Raw genomic sequence first — 20,523 nt, forward strand, 5'->3', positions numbered from 1 at the left:
CTTTTTTTTTTTTTTTTTTAAGAGAGAGAGAGAGAGAGAGAGAGAGATTTTTTAAATATTTATTTTTATTTATTTATTTATTTATTTTTAGTTTTTCGGCAGACACAACATCTTTGTTTGTATGTGGTGCTGAGGATCGAACCCAGGCCTCACGCATGCCAGGCGAGCGCACTACCGCTTGAGCCACATCCCCAGCCCTGCCATTTACTTTTAATGAGCAAATGGAGCACAGGACAGCTATCACATTTATCTCAGAGTTTCTGAAACCACCTTTTTCACAACAGTTTTTTGTTGGATAGTGTGGTGATTCTTGTTGTTTTTGTTATCCAACTCGGGTTCCACAAATACCACTCAGGTAACGAATTTCCTCCTGAAGTTGATGGGGCTTTGGTATGTTCCCTGAGTCCCCCAAGGCGTTTCTTGAATTGTGTGGGACTGACTAAACCCTTTCTCGAATTCCACTTCAGGCCCTTGGTTTCCCTTTTCTCTTTAGTACCCCACGGCCTCAGGTCTTCCAGAGCAGCTGGAAGGGTATTAGGATTATGTTTAAACCTCCCTAAACTGAAATGGAATGTATAAAATGGAAAGTACTGAAGGTTGTGGGCCTTTTATCCTCTCTTAGTCTTATGTCCTCATTTTCTCATTTTCAAGGTCAGCCTTTTAAAAAGCACAGTTTAAAGCTATGCTACTTAAGGTAGTAATATTTTTTTCCTATAGACCTGTCAGAATGTTATTTGATACTTTCATTAGGAGCACATTTATATATGTTTACTTGAACTTTGAAAGTAATTTTACTTGCTGAATCTAGGTGGGTTAGTGTATTCCCTAAGTATTTATCTGAAGGTGTTATTGAACCCAGGGCCCTTATACATGCGAGGCAAGCACTTTATCCTGAGCTACACCCCCAGCACTTGATGAAGTTATTGTCAAAAGCCTATGGTATGTCATTGATTTTCAGTTAAAACTTGGAGGGCTGGGGCTGTAGCTCAGTGGTAGCACACTTGCCTGGCATGTGTGAGGCACTGGGTTCGATTCTCAGCACCACATATTAATAAATAATAAATAAAGTAAACTATGGTTTACATATGGTTTGAGTATGTACATAAGGGTTTATGTATGGTGGCTTAGTCTTCAGTTTGGCCTAGAAAGACCTAGTGGGAAGACTTAGGTTAATTGGATGCATGTCTTTGGAAAGGATTGTGAGACTCCAGTGTCTCTTTGGCTTCCTATTTTGAGATAGGATGTCTTTTTTCCCACACATCCTCCTACTCTTGTTATACCATCTTCCATGAGATCCTCACTTGAGCTGAACCAATGCTGGTACCTTGCCCTTGCATCTCTAGAACTGTTAACTAAATAACCCTCTTTAAAAATAAAATTAGCCAGCTTTGGGTGTTTCATCACAGTAATAAAAATTGAATTTCTACAGCCTCTATTTTCCATTTACATATTTTTTCTGTTATTTACAAGGGTAGGTTATGATCATTATAACTAATAAAAATTACAAAATTTTAAGTAAAAATTAGTGATGTCCTCCAACTTCATTTGCAGTAACTTAGTGTTAATATTCTAGAATGTTTCCACTAATTTTCTTTAAAACATACACACACACACACACACACACACACACAAACACACACCCCAGCTACACACAGACACGACAGATAAACCATGACTCCTACATGGGGAGTCATGGTTATTTGTTTTTGTAAAATGAGGATTATAATATACAGATTCTATTGCAAATTTCCTTTCTTATTTTAACAATGTACATTTACCTCTGGAATGATAGTTGTAGATCCAAACTCATTTTAAAAATTTAAAGTACGGACTGAGGTTGTGACTCAGCAGTAGAGCACTTGCCTCGCATGTGCAAGACCCTGGGTTCAGTCCTCAGCACCACATAAAAAATAAATAAATAAAATAAAGGTATTGTGTCCAACTACAACTAAAAAATAAATATTAAAGAAATTAAAGATGTGGGTCAGCAATATGGAAGAATATGAGACTCCTGATTATCCCTCCTTCCACAGATGCAGTAAATACCTACACCCAAATCAGTTCTCCCTAAGGGAAAGCTAGAATCCAGTTGTAAGATTCCTACACACTGGGCAACTATGAAAACATCCACATCAAAATGGATAGAAAAGTAGAGACAGACTTGTGTATTAACCTCACCCTGAGTATAGCACCTTACAAGGTTGTTAAGTAGCAACGTGAAAATATGTGAAAATGTGAAACTCACTGGTAATAGTGTATAGTCAAACTCATAACACTCTTATACTTTACTGTTGGTATAAAAATAATATCTTTAATATGAATATTAAAGACAAAACTATTGAAAACCATTATACCTACAATAATTTGTTAAGGGACATAAACTATATAAAAAATACAAAATGTGTCATCAAAAACAAATTGGCACTGGGCATGGTAGTGCATGCCTGTATTCCCAGTGACTTTGAAGTCTGAGGCAGGAGTATTGAAAGTTTGAAGCCAATCTCAGCAACTTAGGCCCCAAGCAACTTAGTGAGACTCTGTCTCAAAATAGAAAGTAAAAAGTTTTGAGAATGTAGCTCAGTGATAAAGTGCCTCTGAGTTGAATCCCTAGTGCCAAAAAGTGAGGCAAAAGAAATCAAAATAAAACAAAGCAAAACAATTGGGGGGATTATATGTGTAGTTTGTACATGTGATGAAACTTAAGTCATGATTAGCCTAAAGTAGCCTGTTATTTGTTTAAAATATTTTAGTAAGCTTCCCAGTAACCACAAAATAAAAAACCCTTAGTAGATATGTAAGCACTTAAAAAAATGGGATTCAAAGCATACCACTTTGAAATTATTAAACCACAAAGGTAGATGGAAAAGAGATGAAGATAGCAACAAAGGATCCATAAATAAATCAGAAAATGATATAAAAATTGCCAATAGTAAGTACCTATCAGTACTTGGCTTTTTTTTCAGTAATTATTATGATGTAAATGGATTAAATTATCTAATCAAAAATCATTGAATGGCTGAATGGACTTCAAATAAGACTCAACTACATGTTGTCTTCAAGATAATCACTTCTTCTTTAAAAATATACATAGACTGATAGTGAAGAGGTAGAAAAGAATATTTCATGTAAATTGAAGCTGAAGAAAGCACGGATAAATATACTTATGTCAGAAAAAATATAATTTAGGTCCAAAACTGCAAAAAGAAATGTTATTACTTGGATATGAGGTGTTCCCAAGAAAATCCTGAGACTTGGAACTTGGGTTTTTGGGCAGTGCTGGTACTCTTAAGATTATGGAGACCCTTGGAAATGAACTAAATGCATTTTGCATTGTGAGATGGACATGAGATTTTGGGGGCTGGGGCAAAATGTTATGGTTTGGATATGAGGTATTCCCCCAAAGCTCCTGTGTTATTGTAGGAGGTGAAATGATAGGATTATGAGAGCCATAACCAGTTCATCTTAACTTGAATGGACTAATTGAGTGGTAATTATAAGGAGGTGAGTTGTGGCTAGATGAGGTGGATTGTTAGAGGCATTCCCTGGAAGGGTTCATCTTCCATGCAAGATGAACCCTTCCAGTGAATGCCTCTAGTAATTGCCCCTAACAACTTTGCTTCCCAGACACCATGAGAGAGCAAATTTCACTGCCATTCTCTTATGCCATAATATTCTGCCCCACTTTGGACCCAGTGTAATGGAGCGTGCCAACGATGGACTCAACCCGCTGTGAACCCCAAATAAACTTTTCCCACTCTTAAGTTGGTCCTGTTGTGTATTTTGGTTAAAGTGACATAAGGTTGACTAACACAAGAGACAAAGTTGATCATCATATAATGGTAAAGGTCAATTCATCACAGTGTTATGAGAGTATAAATCAATTGCAAGAATCTTGTAAAATTCACAAATATGTGGAAATTTAAAAAAAAATGCTCCTCAATAACCAATGGGTAAAATAAGATATTTAAAAAGGTAATTAAAAAATATCTTGAGACAAATGGAGACACAAAATACCAAAACTCATGGGGTACAATAAAAGCAGCCCTGAGAGGAAATTTTATAGCAATAAATGGCTACATGAAAAATGAAGAAAGACCTCAAATAAAACTTAGTGTTATATCTAAGGAACTAGAAAAAGAACAAAGTAATCCCAACTTTGCCAAAGGAGAAATACAACAAAGAGCAGAAATAGACAGAACAGAGGCTGGAAAAACAATAGAAAAGATCATGAAACCAAAAGTTGGTTCTTTGAAAAGATAAGGAACATCAGCAAACTTTTGGCTAGACTAAGAGAAAAATAGAAGACTTAAGTAAACAAAATAAGAAATAAAAGAGGAGACTACTATAGAAATACAAGGGGTCATAGGACACTACTATAAACAACTATACAACCTAGAAGAAAAGGATGAATTTCTAGAAACATGCAACCTAACAATATTAAACAGAAAAAAAATAGAAAATCTAATGGGTCAATAATGCATAAGTACATTAAATCAATAATAGAAATTCTCCCATCAAAGAAAAGTCCAGGGTCTGATGGTTTCATTGCTGAATTCTATCAAACTTTTAAAGAAGAAATAATACACATCTTTCTCAAATTCTTCCAAAAAATTGAAGATGAGAGAGTACTTTCAAATTCATTTATTATTTTGGGGGAGTGCTGGGAATTGAACACAGAGGTACCTTACCACTGAGCTACATCTCTAGTCCTTTTTACTTTTTATTTTGAGGCAGGGTCTTGCTAGGTTGCTTAGGGCTTTGCTAAACAGCCTAGGCTGACCTTGAACTTCAGATTCTCCTGCTTCAGCCTCCAGAGTTGCTAGGATTACAGGCATGCACCAGGGTGCTTAGCTCTTATAAAGTCATTTTATAAGTCTGACATTATCTTAATATTAAAGCCAGGCAAAGACATTACAAGAAAGAAAACTATAGGCCAGTATTCATGATAAATACAGATACAAAAATTCCGAGCAAAATATTAGCAGACTGAATTAAAGAGCCCATTAAAAAGATCATTTACCATGTCAAATGGGATTTTTCCCATGGATAAAAGGATAGTTCAACATATGTAAATCAGTAAATGTGATCCACCACATTAACAAAAATAAAGGACAAAAATCACACCATCATCTCAGAAAAAAAAAGTGATAAAATTTAATATCTGATCATGTTAAAAACCTCTCAAAAATAGGTATAGAAAGAATATACCTCAATACAATAAAGGCCATATATGATCATACTCACTGGTAAAAAGTTGGAAGCTTTTTCTTTCAGATCAGGAATAAGACAAGGATGCACACTCAGTAGTGGAAGTTCTAGCCAGAGCAATTAGGTAGGGAAAAGAAGTAAAAGTTATCCACAGAAAAGGAAGAAGTGGAATTGTCTTTGCTCATGATATGATCATATATAGAGAAAATCCTGAACACTCCATCAAAATATTTTAGTACTGATAGACAAATTCAGTAAAGTTGTAGACTGCAAAATCAACATACAAAAATCAGTAGCATTTCTATATGGTAACAATGAACTATCTACAAAAGAAATTAAGAGAACAATTCTATTTATAATTGCAGCAAAATACTTAGTAAATTTAACCAAAGAGATAAAAGATCTGTACAATAAAAAGCAGAAAAAAAATTGAAGACGAAAATAAATGGAAAGATAAACCATGTTTATGGAATGAAGGAATTATTTATTGTTCAAATGGGCATATGGCTCAAAGTCATCAGATTCAATGAAATTCCTAAATTCCAATATCATTTTCACACACACACACAAAAATGCTAAAATGCATATGCAGTCAGAAAGACCCTGATTAGACAAAGCAATCTTGAACAAAGACAGAAAAGCTGCAGGCATCATACTCTATGATTTCAAAATATTATGTGAAGCTATTGTAATCAAAACAGCATGGTACTGGAATAAACACACACACACACACACACACACACACACACACACACACACCAGTGCAACAGAAATGGAAGCACAAAATAAGACCAAGTATTTATGATCATGCAGTTTTAGAAAAGGTACCATGAACACACAGTGGAGGAAAGGACAGTCTTTTCATAAATAGTGCTGGGAAAACTGGATATACACGAGTAGGACAGTAAAATTGAACTCATCTCACACTACATATAAAAATTCAACTCAAAATGGATAAAGGACTTAAGCATGAGGTGTGAAACAATAAATTTACCAGAAGAAAATACAGGGAAAAATCTCCACAAAATTACTGTAGGTCATGATTTTTTGGATAAGACTCAAAGCACAGACAGCAAAAGCAAAAATAGGCAAAGGATTTCGGTAAACTAAACAGTTTTTGCACAGACACGGAAACAATCAACACAGTATGGAGACAACAATTGAAAATCAATATTTGAAAACTCTACATCTGATAAAGGGCTAATATTCAAAATCTATAAGGAATACAAACAACTAAAAAGCAAGAAAACCATTTGATTGAAAAAAATGGACCAATGATTTGAACAGACATTTCTTAAAAAAAGAGATATGCATGACCTTCAGACATATGAAAAATGCTCAATACTTTAATCTTCAGGTAAATGTGGATTAAAAACCACAATGAGATGTTACTTCATACCCATTAGATTGGCTGTTATCAAAAAGGTGAATAATAATCTGACCTAACAACCCACTTTTGTGTTTATATATCCAAAGGACTTGAAATTGGCATGTTGAAGAGGTATCTGTTTTTGGAGATATTTGCATTCTCATATACATTTCAGCATCATTTACAATAATCAAGATATGAAAGCAATATAAATATCTACTAATGGATGAATAAATAAATAAAATGTGGCATATATATACATATATACACTTATTTTATACACACACACACACACACACACACACACACATCTGACTACTATACAACCTTAAAGAGAAATTCTGTAATTTATGACAACATGGATGGAATTGGAGAACATTATGCTAGGTAAAGTAAGCCAGGCACAAAAGACAAATACTATATGACCTTTCTTATATGCGAAGTCTAGAAAAATCAAACTCACAGAAATAAAGAGTAGAAAGGTGGTTACCAGAGTCTGAGGGGAGAAGGAGGGATAATGAAATGGAAGATATTGACCAAAGGGGACAGAGTTTTTGTTAGGTCAAGGAATATATTTTAATGATCTTTTGTACTGTATGGTGACCACAGTTAACAATAGTATATAAATTTACTGAAAGAATAGATTTTAATATTCTCCCCACAAAATTATGTTAGTGAGGTAATAGATATATTAATTAACTTAATTGAAACTTTCTACAATGTATATATAAAATCAAACATCATTTTGTACAACATAAATATACACATTATTTGTAAATAAAAAATAAAAAATTATGTTAATGTAAGTATCCTAATCAAACTAAGTACAAGATAGGGATTTTAAAGTTGGCTAAAAAATAAACATTCAATTATGGAGTGCCTGAAAGATACCCTCTTTAAACATAAAGGCACAAATAAGCTAAACATAAATGGAAGAAAAATATTAGACCAAACTGCCCTGGATCAAAATATAACAAACATGGCTATGATTTCAAGCAAAAAAGATTTCAGAGGAAAGAGTATTCTCAGGGAATATTAATGAATTCTCAAGGAATTATCATTAAACTCTGGCTATCTTAGTTCTCTCTTTTTTGGAATATTTCAAACTAACTCCTTCTTTTTCTTTTTGAATCTGATGATCTCTTTGCCTGACGAGAGATTCTGGCAGTGAGACTATACCTGGCTCATCATCCTTTGCATCTTTTTCAAATGTTACTTCTTTAGAGAGGTTGCTTTTATGTTTTTTTAAAATATGAAATGTTTCCTGAGTTTGTGTGTCCTCCTTGTGCAGGGCCCATGCTAATCTCTTTATCATTCCGATTTTAGTATATGTGCTGCTGTTATGGTTTGTGAGGTGTCCCCCAAAAACTCAAGCATGAGACAATGCAAGAGGGTTCAGAGGAGAAATGTTTAGACTGTGAGAGCCTTAAATTAATCAGTGAATTAATTCCTGAAGATTTTACCTGAGTGGTAATGAGGCAGATGGGGTGTGGCTGGAGGTGGTGGGTCATTGTGTGGCTTTGGGGTATATATTTTGTCCCTCTCTCTGCTTTCTGATCATCATGTGAGCCACTTCCTTACCCTATACTATTTTTTCCTTTTTATGTATTTTCCTTTTTCTTTTTTTACAAAGTATACAGAGGGAGGGACATACAATATTTAATAGGATATTTCTACAGAACAATAACTTATATTATGTCCGGTTCTCTCTTCTTAATTGATTTTTTGGCTGTGCAGAAGCTGTTTAATTTGATGTTGTCCCATTAACTCTTTTTTTCCTTTTAATTTTTTTTTATTAGTTGCTCAACTTACCCTATACTTTTTTCTGCCATAATGTTCAGCCTCACCTTGAGATGGAGGAACAGAGTCTGCTGTCTGTGGATTGAGACCTCTGAAACTGTGAGCCCTCAAATAAACTTTTTCTCCCCTACAGAAAAAGTTTTTTATTTCTTTACTAAAAGAATTTTAATTTCTGTCCTGTTAAAACAAAAACAATAAAAATGACGCTTGTCCTTTAGTCACAGTGATGAAATAGCTGGTTAAAACAGCTGCCAAAGTGAGCACCAGAGAGGTTTCTTCAGACTATACTATCTATAGTAAATATACTCACCCACCTACTTACCAACCACCACACTGTTAGTCTTTATAACAAGAATCAATAAATTATTGCATCAGGCTAAACCCAGCACATCATCTGTCTACCTCCTGATTTTATAAACAAGGTTTTTTTGGAAATGCAGCCACACTCATTTGTTTAATGCTATTTATGGCTGCTTTCACCCTACAGTGACATAGTTGAGAAGCTATGAGTTACCATATATCTTGCAATGACTGAAATATTTTCTATCTAACCCCTTAAAGAAAAAGTTTGTGGATTCTTATGTTGTAATATTATTCTGCTTATTTTTGCAGTAACTTAGCACTGTCTGCAATTATTTTGTTCGTACCTTTAGTTGATTAATATCTGTCTCTTTCCAAGTTGGTAAGAGTTATGAAAAATATCTTGCCTATTTTTAGTCAGTTATATATATCCCTAATACCTGCTGATAATATAACTCAACAAGTGTTTGTGGAATAGATAAATGAATAAAAGAATCTATTTCATGAAGAACACATGCAATGCCTTTGCTAGTATCAATATATATTGTAGATGAAATGTATTTTTACATTCCTAAGGCAATATCTCTTATGCAATGTTTAAAGTTATATTTGTGTACCAGGAAAATGTTTACCTCAGGAGTAGTTGATTGGAGGAGGAATCATCATCAGCTTGAGAGTCACCAATAAATAGATCACTCAGAATTCTATGACCATGGTCTGAAGATGAACTGGATCACTGAATCAACTGGATTTTTTTCTCAAGAATTTGAAATTGGGAATGTGGCTTAGGAGTTGGGTTTGTCTCTGTTCAGACATACCTGAATAAGACTGAAGTTCTTTGTTTTCATTCATTCTTGCATTAAGTCCACTTTTTACTTGAGCTGGTTTGAGTATATATCTGTTAGATGCCTTCAGAGCAACAAATTACAACATCTAAAATTAGCATTAAGTAAAATACACAAAAATAATCAAACATAGGATAACCAATTGCAGTCTCACAGAAGAACAGACTAAGAACTTTAAGAAGTAACAGAACTATAGTTTGAAGATAAAGTCTCTGAGTGTGAGAAACTTGAACAATAAAAAAATCACTACCCAGTATGCCATGCTTTTATGAAAAGTAGATTGTCTTTTTGAAGCAGTTGGGTGGGACTGACCAATTGCTTAAAGGTACAATACCATGCCTCTGAAAGTACTAATGACAGGAAAATCTTCTAAGTATGTCTACAGCAGCATTTTTGTTTTAATTAATTAAAATTCATTAATTATTTTATTTCTTTTAGTAATGTTAATGTCAGAGATAAAATGAGTATAGTAACAAGAAAAATTCACTTAATAAAAATGTTAATTAAACACCTAAAAATAAAAGTGTGTGATAGTTTATATTATTTGGACTTTACAATTTATTCAGCTAATTGATAGACATTGTAATGTTAGGTAAGTAGGAATTTTTATTTCTAAAAATTAAGGATGACTTCCAACAATAAAGTTTTTGCTAGCTAGATTTTGAAGGCTAAGGAAAATTCAAAGAACAAATGTATTTCAGCTTTATCCTCAGATTCCTGTCACACAAGGAGAAAAGGAAGAACTTTCTTAATGCTAATAAACTCTGCTTCTCTGCACACATGTAGACTCTTTAGTGATCTTAATTGTTTCAAATGTTTGAGGAACACTGTTTAGATAATTACAAAAGTAACAAAAGAGTGTTGTGGTGAAAATTATTGGCAAATCAAAAGTATAATAGCTCATGTCAAGGTTTCTTAAGTTTTCATAAATGTCCACATTACACTGAAAAGCTATTGATGCTCATTTTGTCATGGAGTGTTAAAATGAATAATGCACTAAGATATCTTGTGTGTATAGTAGATTTTAAAAAATAAAGCAGTTTCTTTCTAGAATGTCAATGTGTTTTGTCTTTGGTTAGCTTTTCCTTCCACAATACTAAATAAACTCACTACAAATAACCTGCAATTGAAGTACTAATACATGCATTCGTATATACTGCTATGTTACTCAGGTTTCTGAGCTAGGGGGTATGCACATTTTACGATGTAATGAAGAGTGGCAGATTGTCTTTACAAACTCACCGATTCTTATTGCCTTGCCTGCTCAAGCTGTTCTGCTGCTTTAGAAAGGGGGAGAGGGCTTAAGGGTCATTCTGACTTCAAGGTGCCATCTTTCTAGCTGGTTCTATATTGAAAGACTGATACAGCTCTCAAGTTCTCACTTCCATGATGACAAAGAAAAGAAGATACAATGGCCATGCCCAAAAGGGCCTCAACCACCTGCAGCTATTCTTGCTTCAACTGTACGTTATGTATGTCCAAAGACAAGACATTTAAAAATTTGTCATTAGAAACCCAAGAGAAGCCACAACCATCAGGGACATATCTGAAATGAGTATTTTCAATGCCTATGTGCTTCCTAAGCTTTATAAAAAAATAATATTACTACCTGAGTTATGCCATTCACAGCAAGGTGGTCAGGAATTGATCTTGGGAGGCCCAGAAAGACTGAATCCAACACCCTGATTTAGAACAGCTGCTGTTGCCCCATGGTCTCCAACAAAGTCCTTGTAAAGAGTCAAGTCTTTAAGGACAAAATAAATGAGGTATCCTCTGGAAAAAAATAAAACGAAAATTATATTTAAAAAGTATGAAAAATTATATTTAAAAAGTATGAAAAATAGTTTATATTATCCCCACCTGGTGTTAATTTGCTATTTGAGATGAGGATAGGGCAGTGGTATACAATTCAATCACAAGTCCCCCATCTCCTGTTAACTTTTCTTTTCTTTTCTTTTTTTTTTTATCCTGGGTTCAAGTATTTTTTTAAAAAAAATTTTTATTATTAGTTGTTCAAAACATTACAAAGCTCTCTTTTTTTTCTTGTAGAATATTTAGAATGTTTATTGGTTTTGATCCCGACAGGTTCAGTCAATAAGATGTGCATAATTTTTATAACTGAAGTTCAAAACATTACAAAGCTCTTGACATATCATATTTCATACATTTGACTCAAGTGGATTATTTTTACCCCGTATACAGATTGCAGAATCAAATCAGTTACACATCCACGTTTTTACATACTGCCATACTAGTGTATGTTGTATTCTGCTGCCCTTCCTATCCTCTACTATCACCCTCCCCTCTCCTCCCCTCCCATCTTCTCTCTCTACCCCATCTACTGTAATTCATTTCTCTCTCTTGTTTTTTTCCCTTTCCCCTCACTTCCTCTTATATGTAATTTTGTATAACATAAGAACAGATACTAGACTTGATCTTAGCCAAAAGGCCGAGAAGCGATCCTGTTCACTTTTCTTTTTCTCTTGGTACTGAATATTAAACCCATGGGTACTTACCACTGAGATACATCTCCAGCCCTTTCTTTTTATTTTATTTTATTTATTTATTTATTTTGAAATACTTTAGTTGTTGATGGATTTTTACTTATTTTTTATAGGTGGTGCTGAGAATTGAACCCAGTGCTTCCCACATGCTAGGCTAGTGCTTTACTACTAAGCCATAACTCCAGTGCCTTAATTTTTATTTTGAGACAGGGTCTCACTAAGTTGTGCAGGCTAACCTGGAACTTATGATCCTTCTGCCTTAGCCTCCTGAGTCTCTGGGATTATAGGCCTGTGCCACTATGCCTGGCTATTCAGATTTTTCATCCATTGTCTCCAACTTGCTGAGAGAGATGAATGGGAATCTCAGGTCTAGAAGACAATTGAATGAATACAATTTCAAAAGGAGATGTGTCTCTATTTGGAGACACATATGGGAGGAAAACATCATATACCACCTTTCATGTCCCCTGCATTTTTTTTTTTTTTTTGGTACTAGAGATTGAATCCAGGGTTGCTTAACCACTGAGCCACATCTCCAGTCTTCTATGTTTTTTTTTATTTTGAGACAGGGTCTCACTAAATTGCTGAGGTTGGCTTTGAACTTTTAATCCTCTTGCCTTAGCTTCCTGAGCCATTTGAATTACAGGTGTGTGCCACAGCCTGGCTCATCTCATCTTTTGATTATATAATTCTTTTGGTTTTCTATCTCTTATAGTTTACCTTTTGATGGAGAATAGGAGAACCAAACAGAGGCTGGAGTTAGGTGGAAGGAAATGGCATGGGCGGGGCGGGAGATGAAAATCCACCAAAGTAAAGAAGATTGATCTGAATTTCAAGTTGTAATCTCTCAAGTGTTCTGTCTACTGTGGGAACTAAATGAACACTTACTGGATTTTTTGGATGCAATATAAAATCTCCTTTGATTCAGCATGTAATTAAAGAACTACTTTTAGCCAGGTATGGTGGCATATGTTTATAATCCCAGCGATTTAGGGGGCTGACACAAGAGGATTGCAAATTGTAGGCCAACTTTTGTAAACTAGCAAGACCCTACCTCAAAATAAAAAGAGTTGAAGATGTAGCTCTGTGGTTGAGCACTCTGGGTTCAATCCTCAGTACACACACACACACACACACACACAAACTCACACACAAAGGACCTACTTTTAACTGAGAAATGAAGTGACATTTAATCCTTGTTCTGACTAGAAAGTGGTTTGTTGTGGTGCTTGAGAAACTGGTCTGAAAAAGAATTTCCAAACAGATAAAATGAGATTTAGCTGAAACACTGGTTTTGTTCTCTCTTCTCTCTTCTCTCTTCTCTCTTCTCTCTCTCTCTCTCTCTCTCTCTCTCTCTCTCTCTCTCTAAAAGAAGATTTATTGCTTTGCTAGCTAGGGAGAAACATAGGGGGCTCTTATCCCAGAGGCTATGATTCTGCCCTTCAGCAGGAACAGGGGGCTTTTAAAGAGGTGACTCAAAGTCTACATTCCATGTGTTGTCTGTTGGAGTTGTAATTCACTTGTTAATTTGGGAACTAGTTATTTCTGAGATCTTCTGGTACGATCCCCAAAGTGGGAAAGAAAGGTAATCCTGTTTCCCCTGAGATTAGGGAGGGGGAGAGATTAAGGAGGAGCAGGGAGAGAGGAAGGGAAAGAAACATGTCCATTTTAAAAATAAGTTGCAGTAGTAGAACAGCAAGAACTACATTCAAAGTACAAAGTGGGTCACTGTTACATTTCCCTACTGTCAATTTCTACATTCCATTTCTATGGGAAATGGGCAAAGACAACTCCAAGCTGCTTCTTGCTGAAAGAGGGTGAAGTTGTGGGAAGTAACCCAAAGTCCTTGTTTTCTATGGGGGTGGAGAGGTGGACAGTTAAGGATATTCAACATCAGAGCAGTCCAGAGGTCCACAGTGACAGATGGCAGGTGACTGGACAAAGCATACACAGGGCAGGGATCATGCTAAGACAACAATAAACAAGACAGCAAAGCATTACTTTTTTTTCATAAACAATTAACACAAAAGCAATTAGTATTTAAGCCAGTCTCTGAAAACCATGAAGACAATAACTCACATCAGTGAAAAACAGATTGAGTTTATCAATGTACAAGGTTAGGAAGATTTGTAAGGCTCTGAGATCAGGCTCAAATTAACTCAGGACAAACTTGTGACTCTCAAGTCCTTTGTGATCATTTTTATTAGGCACACCCATAGAAGAACCCTTCCATTATAGCCTCCAGCTTTACTTACTTTTGGTTGGGCTGACACAAGTGTACATCTTAAGTTTCATTTGAAAAAAAAATTATTGCCAGGCATGGTGGTGCACGCCTGTATTCCAGCATCTCGGGAGACTGAGGCGGGAGGATCATGAATTCAAAGTCAGCCTCAGCAAAAGCGAGGTGCTAAGCAACTCAGTGAGACCCTGTTTCTAAATAAAATACAAAATAGGGCTAGGGATGTGGTTCAGTGGTCTAGTGCCCCTGAGTTCAATCCCCAGTACCAAAACAGAAAAACTATTATTTTTCCTTTTAAATGTTCATGTAGGACGACAGTTCTTAGGCTATACTCTTCTGCCAGGTGTTTGAGACCACCTTTGTCAAAATTGACCTTATTCCTTTCTACTATTAAGAGCCAGCTGAGATTCCTCAGAGATTACTCTTGGGAACAGAAACATTAGTTTTCATTGAAAAAAATTATTGACTTAAAACTGAATGTTTGTGCCCACTCACAATGGAGTGGAGCTCTAACCCTCAATGTCATGTTTGGACAGGTAACCTCTTTGGGGAGTAATCAGAGTTTGATGAAGTCATGAGAGTGGATCCTGGTCAGATGGGATTGATAACCTTATAAGAAGAAAGACTAGAATTGTATCTCTGTCCCTGTCTGTCTCTTTCTCTATCTCTTTCATTCTACAAGCATATAGGGAGGAGAGGTCTTGTGAGCACACAGTGAGAAGGGTACCATCTGCAAGCTAGGAACTGACCATGCTGGCACCTTGAACTTGGATACCTATCTTTTAGAATTATGACATGATAGATCTCTTTTGTTTAAGCCCTTTACTGTGTGCTACTTTGTATGGTAGCCTGCAAAGATGGAGATAGTGTTTTATCTAAAGACATATTTCATCAGTGTGTTTTGATTTATGATCATATTGAAGAATATGTTAGTCAGCTTTTTGTCACTGTAATCAAAATATGGACAAGAACAACTTAGAAGAGGAAAGTTTATTTTGCCTCACTGTTTCAGAAATTCAGTCCATGGTGGCCAAATCAATTACTTTGATATTAAGGTGAGGCAGAACATTGTGGTGGAAAGGTGTAATGGAGGAGCACTACTTCACTCATGGTGGCTAGGAAGCAGAGGTGGGGGCACTAGGGGCAAAATATCATTAATCCCCAAGGGTATGCCCCCAGTGATCTACTTCCTCCAACCACACCCTACCTGCCTATAGTTACCACAAAGTACAATAGTCCTTTCAAAATATTACTTCATCAATTGGATTAATCTAGTGATTAGGTTACATCTTTCATAATCTAATAATTTACCTCTGAGCATTCCTGCATTGCCTCACATACGAGTTTTTAGGGGACACTCCATATCCAAAACTTAAGAAAGAATCACTATTTCGATGTTATTTTAGGAAAAGCTTGGACAACATGGAGTTCAAAAAGATACAAGTGCCAGGTGCAGTGGCACACACCTGTAATCCCAGTGACTTGGGAAACGGAAGCAGGAGGATTGTGAGTTCAAAGCCAGATTTAGCAAAAGTGAGGCACTAAGCAACTGTGTGAGACCCTGTCCCTAAATAAAATACAAAATAGGGCTCAGTGGTCAAGTGCCCCAGAGTTCAATCCTGGTATCCCCACCCCCCAACAAAAAAAAGATATAAGAAGTAGCATAATGTTAGTTCTTAACCTTTACATTTATAGCCTCAGAAAAGTAACTGTTAAGGACCCATTGTAAATATGTGTTAGGAACCAAACTCCTTAAGGGCTGATTTTTTTTCTTAACCATAGAATGCTTCCCTCTCCCATTTATATCTTGTTCTTTTTTTCAAAATTATAATCCATATACTTTTAGTTTCTGGGGGACTTTTATATCTGGTACCCTTTTTGTAGTGTTCAGAGAGGCTTCTCCATTCTCACCACACCCTTTTTCTCTTTGCTCAACTATTAGATACTTGCACAATGTTCCAGAAGCTCTGAATTCAGAGTTCTCTTCTTTGCTTGCCAGTGTACACATGAGATTGTTAACAGCTTGTCAAGCTTGGGTCGTATCAAAGAGTATGTACCTAGAAACTCAGGGTTCAATTCTTCAAGGATTACTTCTTTCCCTCACACACCTTCCTGCTCAAATATCCTTTGTCTGTGTGTTAGACTCTATTCCATCTCTGCCTTCAGCAGCCAATGGCTGCCTGTGTATTCCACACCCACATGTGGTTTCACACTAATTTACACTCACTCCCATATCAGCCCAGCCAAATGCATTTGGTGTTTCCCAAAGTATGGTAGAAGACATGACTTAGGTGGTACATATTGAATCAGTTCGTCCTTTAGTGTTTATTACAATATGACTAGCACATCACACTCATACTTTATAATAGTGAGATTATGGTTCCATTTTAAAGTCAAATTTAACTAAAAAGATGACATTCAATTCCTTTTTTTAAAGTGTCAGTTTGGAAGAGGCAAATTTATAGGGACAGAAATCAGATCTGTAAGTTGCCAGAGGCTTGGGATCAGAAGGACATGGACTATAACAGGATTCAGTGGAAATTTCTGAGGTGGTAGAGGTGTGCATAATTTGTGTTGGTTTTGTGACTGTTTGCCAAAATTTATTGAGCTACACACCTTAGAAGAGTGAATATTACTCTGCAGGTAGATTATATCTTAATTATTGGCCAAAAATTTATGTCAGAAGAATGAGTGAAGTTAGAGAAAATATCAAATAAATAATTATGATAGTAATACCACACATTGGATAACTTATGAACAACAGAAATTCATTGGTAGGAAAATGGTCATATGGTAGGAAAATGGTCAAAAGTTGGGAAATACCATATTTAATAATGATGTAAAAAATGAAGCATTACTTAGATTGGTATATTTGCCTCCTGTGTTAGTCAGCTTTGTGTTACTATAACAAAATACCTGAGATAATTAACTTAAGAGAGGAAAGGTTGATTTTAGCACGGTTTGGGAGTTTTAGTCTATAGTTAGTTGACCCTATTGCTTTTGATCCTGTGGTAAGGCTGTATAACAGTAAGAACATGAGGTTGAGGAAGCTTCTCACTTCATGGGAACTAGGAAACAAAGAAAGACTGGAGTCTCACAGTCTTCTTCAAGAGCATGCCCTCAATGACCTAAGACCTTCCACTAGGTCCCACTTCTTAAAGATTCCACCATCTTCCAATAGAGCCAAGCTGAGGACCTAGCCTTGAACACAGGGCTTTTGGGGACATTTAAGTTCCAAATTACAGAGCTGGGGTAGAGCACTTGTCTCACAAGTACAGACTTTGGGTTCAATCTCCAGTACTCAAATGAATTAAATAAATAAAATAGAAGGAAAAATCTAATCTATAGCACCTCTCTTTGTTTCTCTAGTGTGTGTGTGTATGTATATATATAAACACCATTTCAGGCTCCTATGGTCTCATCTCTCTCTTATTCCAGCCACCACTGTAATCAATAATCAGTTCCATAGCAGCTCTAACCAGCTACACACCCGTGCAAGTCAATAGTGTCTCATTCCTCCTCATCCCTTTTTAAAAATAGTGAAGGCAATGAAACAATTTAGCTCCAACTGCTGTATAACTAGAAATGTCGGATGATAATTTCATAAAATTCTTGAAACAATCCTGCAAGGAAACAGATTCCTGCTGTGGTGGCCAACTCATGCAAGGCTCTTTGTGCTGGTGCTTAACCGGACCCTGTTTTTCTTCCCCTTGCCCTCATTCCTGCTCCTAGGATCACACTCCTTAATAAAGTTTTCACACAGTGACATTTGTTTAGGATCCTTTTCTCTGAGGAACTCATGGCAAGACTCTATTCCATAACTAACATATTTTGTCCTTTATTAAAATGGATAATCTTCTAAAACATACACTTGATATGCTAAAATGTAAATTATAATTTCATTTACTATCTCTTGGACTCAGTTTCTTCCCCTTAAAAAAATCTTCCATCCAGCTCTCAGATTTTGTCTTTCACTCAGTATTAATTGAGTTTTTACTATGGGACGGGGACCTGAACTGCTAGAAGTTGTTAAGTATGGTTAGTCTATTCATGCTTCTAAACCAAAATACCACACAATGGATAACTTATGAACAACAGAAATTCATTTCTTACAGTTTTGGAAGCTGAAAAGTTCAGGATCAAGGTTGTTGCAGAGTCAGTGTCTGGGAAGGCCTATCTCCTGGTTCATAGAGAGCTTCTCCTCACTGTTTCCTCACATGATAGAAGAAGCAGGGATCTCTCTGGGGCCTCTTTTAGAAGGACACTAATGCCATTCACAAGGCCTCCATCCTCATAGTCTAATTACCTCCCCCAAACCCCATTTCCTTATACGTCATCTTGGAGGTTACAATTTCAATATATGGATTTTTGAGGAATACAAACATTCAGACTAAAGTAAAAGGGATAGAGCTACAGATGGCCCTGTGTCTTCTTTATTTGACTTTCAATGGGTTTCAATGGAATTCTAAGAAAGACTTTCATTTTCAGACATTATGATTGGCTTAGAAACAAGTTGCTTGAATAGTGTGTTAGCTTCCTAGTTCCCTTTGCCATCTGAATTTGCGATCTCTGACTACCTTGATGGCTGTGGAATCAAGAAGAGTTAATCCTTACTCCTAAGGATGGGAGGTACAGTATCAGGTGGAGGTACAGCCAGAGACAATGATTGAGCCCTGTGCTTTTCAAATAGTTCCAATTTCCTAGATGCATGGGGGAAGGGGTTATCCTGTATTTTTATTATCTCCTGAGCAGTCCTCTTTACTGAGTAGTAAGAAACTGGTTTAATATTATCTTTTATTTTAAAGGTAAGATATGGAACAAACTGCAACTTGTACATGAATTTTTTCTGATTATGGTATTTACAAATGCTACCTCAAAGCCCATTTGTTTCTGGCTTTGGGCTCTACAGAATCTTCAAGGATATGAATCTGTTCTCTGTCATTAGAGGTCCTTTGGAAAAGTCTGAAAAGCACTTTCCTCTGACCCAGGGTGTTCCTGATCTTGGCATAATGACCTCACTCTCACCTCTTCTGTTTCTGAACTTGCCTCCTTTTTTCTGATTCTCTTTTGCTTCAGATTTTTGTCTGTTTTTTTACCCCTGTATTTGTGTCCTCATTCTGTTTAAAATCTTAGGCAGCAGAGAAATTAGGCAAGATAAGGAAAGAAAAGGGATACAAATATGTGGTGAGCCGCTTCTGCCGTTTATGCAAATTATGGTCGCCATTACAAGATGGCGCTGGCTCCGCTGTGGTCTGTGACAAACAACTCCTTATTTGGGAGAGTTGGCGCATGACTTTTCATCACCCTATGAGAAAGCTCCACGTGGCTGCTTTGCATTGGGGCTTGAGATACTTTATTAAGGCTGGGAGGGGCATCCGAGGAGGGAGAAGAAGAACTGTCAGGGGCCTGAATAAACTGCTGAAAGAAGATTCCTGAGTGTTGCGTCTTCCTTGCGGGCAAGGGGCTGCGACAAGTGGTGCCGAAACCCGGGAACCAGAACTTTCAGCAGTCAGGGGTGGTGCTCCGGATTAGTCCCAGGTAGGTGGGATCCGCGACCAAAGCGGGGTTAGTCCCAAGTAAGTGGGATCCGCGACCAAAGCGGGGCAGCAGCTGCATTGTGTACTTTCGTTTTTACTTTCGCTTTTGTTTTCTGTGTTTCTTTTATTGTGTCATTTTACTTTTGTTTTTTGTGCTCCTTTTGTTGTTGTGTCATGGGTGCCGCATCTTCAAGTCCGCTTCTTCTGGCCCTAGATGGCCTGTTACGTTCCAAGGGTCTGAAAGTGAAGCATGGTACTTTACAGAGATTTTTACAGAAGATAGATATCGCTGCACTGTGGTTTGCATTTTCGGGCAACCTTACTGTACCTAGTTGGGATAAATTAGGCAAAGATCTTGACTTTGCTTCTGAGCAGGGCATATTAGAGGGTGGGGTGATACCCCTTTGGAAATGGTCCGTAGTTGCCTTACAGATGCAGATGTCAGGAAGCACTTACTAAGGACAGGAAGTTCTAGAGCAATTACATGAGGAGAAATCGGAGACGGCAGGAAGTGAGGTGTCTCAGAAGGATGGGAGTGTGCGGAGCGTGAAACAGGGAAGGAGACGATTGTCTCCAGCAGCGAAGTGAGTATCTGCGAGAGGAAGTGGGAGTGTGCAGAGTGAGAAACAAGGAAACGAGACGGTTGTATCCAGATCTCAGTGTGCTGCGCGCACCCCCATGTGAAAGTGGGTCAGAGGAAGAGGAGGATGAGGAGGAAGAG

At 36.7% G+C, this 20,523-nt stretch overlaps 1 long non-coding RNA gene and 2 pseudogenes across 1 annotated transcript in view; 1 reads left to right on the forward strand and 2 right to left on the reverse strand.

Annotated features, from left to right (window-relative positions):
• The window catches only part of LOC125618699, a 3,779-nt gene extending 1,916 nt beyond the window's left edge, over nucleotides 1–1,863 (forward strand). Inside the window, exon 3 of the long non-coding RNA XR_007350098.1 lies at nucleotides 92–1,863. This is a non-coding gene — a long non-coding RNA (uncharacterized LOC125618699). The remainder of the gene's footprint in view (nucleotides 1–91) is intronic.
• A 5,960-nt stretch (nucleotides 1,864–7,823) lies between these two features.
• LOC125618737 lies at nucleotides 7,824–7,915 on the reverse strand (annotated as a pseudogene).
• A 3,968-nt stretch (nucleotides 7,916–11,883) lies between these two features.
• On the reverse strand, nucleotides 11,884–11,983 carry LOC125618734 (annotated as a pseudogene).
• Between the last annotated feature and the right edge of the window lie 8,540 nt (nucleotides 11,984–20,523).

This window comes from Marmota marmota, unplaced genomic scaffold, assembly GCF_001458135.2.
Source record: "Marmota marmota marmota unplaced genomic scaffold, marMar, whole genome shotgun sequence".
In the NCBI taxonomy this organism is placed as follows: domain Eukaryota; kingdom Metazoa; phylum Chordata; class Mammalia; order Rodentia; family Sciuridae; genus Marmota; species Marmota marmota.